This window comes from Eschrichtius robustus, chromosome 18, assembly GCF_028021215.1.
Source record: "Eschrichtius robustus isolate mEscRob2 chromosome 18, mEscRob2.pri, whole genome shotgun sequence".
In the NCBI taxonomy this organism is placed as follows: Eukaryota; Metazoa; Chordata; class Mammalia; order Artiodactyla; family Eschrichtiidae; genus Eschrichtius; species Eschrichtius robustus.
Window position 1 is genome coordinate 52,006,663 of NC_090841.1, and position 6,589 is coordinate 52,013,251.

The 6,589-nt window shown below is 40.4% G+C and overlaps 1 long non-coding RNA gene across 1 annotated transcript in view; it reads right to left on the minus strand.

Annotated features, from left to right (window-relative positions):
* The window catches only part of LOC137752007 (uncharacterized), a 44,121-nt gene extending 37,853 nt beyond the window's left edge, over positions 1–6,268 (minus strand). Inside the window, exon 1 of the long non-coding RNA XR_011071021.1 lies at positions 6,142–6,268. This is a non-coding gene — a long non-coding RNA (uncharacterized lncRNA). The remainder of the gene's footprint in view (positions 1–6,141) is intronic.
* Between the last annotated feature and the right edge of the window lie 321 nt (positions 6,269–6,589).

Consider the following 6,589-nt stretch of genomic DNA (forward strand, 5'->3'; position numbering starts at 1 on the left):
TTATATAATATACAATGAGAATATCATTTACCATTTTTCCAATTAAATCTTCACAACTTTTCACTTAGTCCTCCAATCTGTTGCTGTGAGGTCCATGGAGTAGCAGAATGGTAGAAATGCAGAATCTACAGCCCCCACCCCAGACCAACTGAATCAAAATCTACATTTTAACTAGAGCCTCAGGAGAACCCACAGCTACATTCACATTTGAGACACACCCTCCAGTAAGCCACTTTTATCAGCCTTGTTGTTAGAGCAGCTTCTTTCAGGGCTCTCCCTTTGTGGTCTTAGCCCCCCATGAATGCTCTGCTTCCACCAAACCACACTGCCCCAGTTTCCAGGCCTCTCAGGCCTCCTCCCCACCATCTGCAAAGCCCTCTCCCCTTCTTTTTGCCTAAAGGCAGCACTCGTATTTCTCAAAGTCCCAGTTGAGTCTCTCAACTCCAAAACCTTCACAGATCTCCATAGCCCAAGGGTTCTTACCTGCCTCTAATTTTACAGAACCTGTCTAGCTACACTTTCATCCAGCATGGTGGCTGTGCTTGTTTTGTTATTTAACCCTTATTCTGCCCTTAATTTTCCAAGTACTTCTGCTTTGTGTCTCCTGCTAGTCTATCACTTACATGTTTTTGCACCTGTCATGGGACTTTGCACATAATAGATTCAACAAATATTTGGCGTTTGGCTTTGACTTGGATCTCTGATGGCAAACTATATAATACGAAAAACCTATAAATCTGAGTCTAGAAACTCGTAAAAAATGTACAACCTCTAAGTTTTGCTGGTATTAAACCTTCCAATATGCTGAACCCAGAAGTTGCACAATAATGTACTGTACAGATCTGAACTATTGTTAAATAACTGGAGAAAATAAATATCAAAAATGAAAATAAGACAACATAATATTAGGTATCAACTAACACTGTAAGTAGAAACATCTTACATTTTTGTCGCTAAGGACAACTAAACAAATAAAATCCCTTAGCTACCAGCAGCTGCCATTGACCAAAATACATTGACAGCCAACCCCAGCCTATGATGTGCAAAGAAAAGCATACAGGGCTTCTGACCAAAATTGTGTCTACCAGGATACAGGCAGTCTCAAAACTCATTCCGTTCCACTCCTGGATAGAATGACCCCATACACCGTGGCAGGAATATTCAGGGGTGTTTTTCTCTATCCTTTCATAAAGTCCATAAGTATTATTGAGAATTTAACAATGTGTCTTATAGCAGGTCATAGAAATACAAAGATGGCTAAGACATGTCCTTACTGCCAATGTGCTCACAGCCCTAGTGGGAAGAGGCATAAACAGATCATTCTAACACAGTGTGGAACATACAGTACTAGAGTACATGTACACAGGGCATTATGGGAACACAAGGAAGGGCTGCCTAACTCAACCTGAAGCAATCAAGATTGTGGACTTTCTGGAGGTGGTGATACTTGAGTGGAGACTTAGAGATGACAAAGGAATTAGCCAACTGAAAGACGAAGATTGATATTCCAGGTAAGGAGAAGTATGTAAGGAGAGGGAAGAGGACACGGATAACATGGTATGTGGAAGGAGCCTAAAAAGTTCTGCATAGTAAGAGGCCGGAAGTGATGAGGTTTCCTCTACAGAGGCAGTGACCACTTGCTAGTTGATAAGCTTGGAGGAAAAAGACTTGGGACTTTATCCAAAAGGCAAATGGAAGATGTCTAGGCTTGAAAAGACTTCATGCAGCTGCCAAGATCTAATAAGCAAAATAAGAACAGCTTTGATTCTAGATGAACCAACTGCATTAAAGCCATAGAATCCAGGCTTCCCTGGTGGCGCAGTGGTTGGGAGTCTGCCTGTCAATGCAGGGGACACGGGTTCGAGCCCTGGTCTGGGAAGATCCCACATGCCGTGGAGCAACTGGGCCTGTGAGCCACAATTACTGAGCCTGCGCGTCTGGAGCCTGTGCTCCACAACAAGAGAGGCCGCGATGGTGAGAGGCCCGCGCATCGCGATGAAGGATGGCCCCCACTTGCCGCAGCTGGGGAAAAGCCCTCGCACATAAAACGAAGACCCAACACAGCCATAAATAATAAATAAATAAATAAATAAATAAATAAATAAAAATTAAAAAAAAAAAAAGCCATAGAATCCTCATCAACATGGCTACTTAGATACTAATTCAAACATTTCGTGGGTCATCTCTGCAGATGGATATTGGAGGACAAGACCTCTGAGATAAACCCCTTCCAGCCAAGATTCTATTTTCTGATTTTAAATGGTCAACAAAACTATGGACCTATAACATGGATCTGTCCTTCTGAAGGCACTAAACCGTACCGCAGGACAAATACCACAGTCTTATTAAGATAGTGAAGTGAAAAGAGCATTGGAAGTGCCATAGAATGGGAGCCTGCTTCTTCTCACTTCTAGCTAACTTCTCTTTCCAGCAAACTATATTTTTCTCCAATTACAGCTCACCATGTCAGGCAAATGTATGTGATTATTATGTCTTTATTCTTAGTATTTTAATTTAAATGATTTACTGAGTTCTTTCATTTGCAACCAAACAGTTCAATTATTTGCTTTACAGTTATATATACACACACAGATTTTTACTCAATTTTGAGAGGTAAGACGCTGGTTGATTTGAATGTTAGCATTTTGTGAAATTTTGCCTCAGTATGAAAAATAAGTTGTTTACTCTGGATGTTCAAAACCATTAACACAGAAGAAAAATACCAGCAGGAAATAATTCTGTTTGGTTCAGGCAGGTGACAAGATACATTATACCCAATGGTATATATGAGCTGGAATCATTCAACTGCCTGCCTTTTAAATATGTCATGTCTCCAAACTGCACCTTGCACACTGCTTCCTCTAAGGGCTCCTAATCTGGGCCAGACTTCTCAAAATGGATGAAACTAAACTAACTCAGCCATCTTTTGCCAATTTCACTGTATCTGGATTCAGCATCTCATCTTTCCATCTAACCCGTGTAGGTATTATTTTCCTAGCAGTGATTTTACTTTTTGGTGATGGGCAAATGCCCATATTTACAGTTTTAGCCTTTTCAGGACTACACAATTAAGCAATCATCAGGAAAAAATAACAATGATGATAAAATTTAGAATAATATTAAAGAGGTAAGTGTGACAGTTAAAAAAAAAACAAAAATTAAAAACCCAAGTAGATCAGGGATGAAGGGCATGGGCCCTGGGGCCAGATTGCAGAGTGTAGTTCTTGGTTTACCCACTTATACTATACTAGTATAGTACAGTATACTATACTAGCTTTGGATAGGTCATTTAATCAGTCAGAGGTCTCAGTTATCCAGTATGTAAAATGGGAATAATAATGCTAGTTCCTATCTCTAATGTAGTTGATAAGATTTTTAACAGTAATTTATACACAGCATTTAAATCAGAGCTTGGCACATAAGAAGTTATATGTGCTAGCTATTATTAATATCATCATCATCATCATCATCATCATTATAAGGTACCACAATCCATTAATCTCAATTCTCAGAAATAGTTTCATGGAATGTCACAGGGTATTTTCACATTCACATGTCCTCTTCTTTTCTAGCACTTCTTGGGATGTTTGAAATACAAGAGAAAACAAAAAAAACCTCTTCTCAAGAGATGACATTACAAAGATTAGTTAGCAGAAAACATGTTGTGGCAGACATTGTTGGTTGAATGACCCAACCCCATTTCCAGTCTCTTCCCTAGGTCCTCTTCCAGCTTGCAATGTGCACATGACACAGTGCAGCAGGAAAAGCATTTTCCCTTCTTCCTACTGAAATGATCGCCAGCCTATGAAGGAAGCCCCCAAAGAATCAGAGACCTCAATGCTAACCTTGCTGACCCCCCTTCAGCCAGTGCCAACAACTACCCGCGCTCAGATTTTTCATCATATATGAAAAATAAACCCCTTTACAATTAAGACTTCGTATTCAGGTTTTCTAATGCATGCAGCCAAAAGCATTCCTGACCGATCCATTTAGAGACTCCACGTTGCTCATGAGACGACCCGAGAGATCTCAGTCTGCAGCAGTCATTCTCACTGATGCCTGATTTCTTTTCCTAGGGTAAAACTAGGTCCCTGGTGCTTGTGCTTCTGTGTTCAGTGTTCCAACTTGCCCTGCATAAGTTGCATCCTGGGAAGATCCAGGGAGCCCTTCCTTCTAGGTCTTCCCCATTCCATCTTCCTGCTCCCAGGTGCTGATCCCACTTCCAGCCGCTCATGCTGCAGGCTTTTCACTTCTTGCCCTCCAGGAAGCCACACGCTGGGTGACCAGCGTCCCTATACTGGTGCTACTTATTCCCCTTGACACCAAGTTCATAAGTTTTCTCTTCAGTGTCACCTGGAAAAGGGGGCAGACATCTTCCCATCACTTGTCTCTCTCCACCTTATCAGTGTTATTATTGTGGCCAATTTTTCTTGTCCCCAGTGGTTCTCAAAAAGCCCACCTGCCCAATCACTCCTCAGCCCCTTCCGGCTCACTAACGAAGTCTAGTTGCAGCTGTATACACAATAAAACTGGTAAAAGCTACACAGTTTGCAAAGTGTTTCCAATTGTCATATTGTATTATTGCTGTTTAGACAATCAAACTGTTCACTGAAATAATTACATTATTAAAATATTTTTAAATTGCCTATGGACTTATTTCAGATAGTACTTCTTCAGCTCTAAAATTATTCGACCATTTCAATAACAAAGAAAAAACTGGAACTTGGACTTGGTGATTGGTATTTTCTTCTTCATCAACTTAGTTCACATTTTGGAAACAAAGGTTTGTCTGTTTAATATCACATGAAAAATTACAGCCATCATGGATAAACAATAGTGTCAATAAATTACATCCACATAAGAATGAAAAAAAAAAGCCTATATTCTTGCTGCCAGCAGACATAACTTTTGTTGGCCTCTGAAAGCCAGGGGATTAACCAGCATTTGGCGGGGGGGGGGGGGATGTTCTGAAAGATAGAGAACCTGTCATATTTTCTGCTTCATGAACTAAACATAAACACTGGGAAGACTGTTACAGCTGTCTGCTAACAGATGAGGCTTTGGAGGTTGTGAGCCAAAGGAACAGCAAAGACCATTCTGTGTTTAATAAAACATATACCCGGGGCTTCCCTGGTGGCGCAGTGGTTGGGGGTCTGCCTGCCAATGCAGGGGACACGGGTTCGAGCCCTGGTCTGGGAGGATCCCACGTGCCGCGGAGTGGCTGGGCCCGTGGGCCGCAGCTACTGAGCCTGCGCATCTGGAGCCTGTGCTCTGCAGCAAGAGGGGCCGCGACAGTGAGAGGCCCGCGCACCGCGATGAGGAGTGGCCCCCGCTTGCCGCAACTGGGGAAAGCCCTCGCCCGGGAACGAAGACCCAACACATAATTAATTAATTAATTAATTAATTAATTTTAAAAAAAATAAAAAATAAAAAAAATAAAACATATACCCTCCAGTACTGAGATTACCCCTGACAGGGAGTTAACATTTGGAAAAAAAAAAAACAGTTCTTCCAAGTCATGGAGGTATAATATAAGATCCTGTGATTGTAAAGAAATCACATGGGATGTGAAGAGAAGCAATTGTGAGAGATGTCCTTTTTAAAATTTACTATAATTTACAAATAAGAGAGACCTGAGCTGATAAAGTATCATCCAAATTACTATTTGAAAACGATTTATACCACAGGGAACACAAAACAGTATTTCTGTTTGTTTTTCTAGCAAAACATACATATGTGCAGCAAAGTGAATCAGAAACTCTTCCCAAATCAGAAAAACTTTAAATCATAATAATAATGAAGATAAAAGTCATTTTCAGGCAGTAGCTCAATCATACACTGAAAACGGAGTCAACACATACATAATTCAGGCATAATGTAATCCTCAAGACACATATTCCTAAGATAAAGAGGCAGATAGCCTGGGTGTGGATCTGGCTCTTGCTGTGTTACTTTGTGCAAGTAACTTAATATCTCTGAGCCTCAGGTTCCACACCTATAAAATGCAGGTAATAGCTACATTGCAGGGTTGTTAAAATAAGTGAAATGAATTGATATTTTTACAGTTTTAGAACAGTTCCCAAACATATAATAAGTGATAGTTAAGTATAAATAACAAATAATAACAGCTGTGTAGCTTACCTGATGCCTGATGGGATAAATTTAAACTAATCAGTCGGTGGAAGTGCTATGGAAGCCTCCAGTCTAACCTCTTCTCTCACACAAGAATCCTCTAAGAACCAAAACCAAAACCAAAAACATGACCCAGCAATTCCGCTCCTGGGTATATATCTGAAAAAAACAAAAACACTAATTCGAAAAGGCACATGCGTCCCAGTGTTCATAGCAGCATTATTTACAATTGCCAAGATATGGAAACAACCTAAGTATCCATTAACAGATGAATGGACAAAGAAGATGTGGTATATATATACAATGGACTACTACCCAGCCATAAAAAAGAAGGAAATTTTGCCATTTTGCAGCAGTATGGATGGACTTGGAGGGTATTATGCACAGTGAGATAAGTCCGACAGCGAAAGACAAATACTGTATGATATCACTTATATGTGGAATCTAAAAAATACAA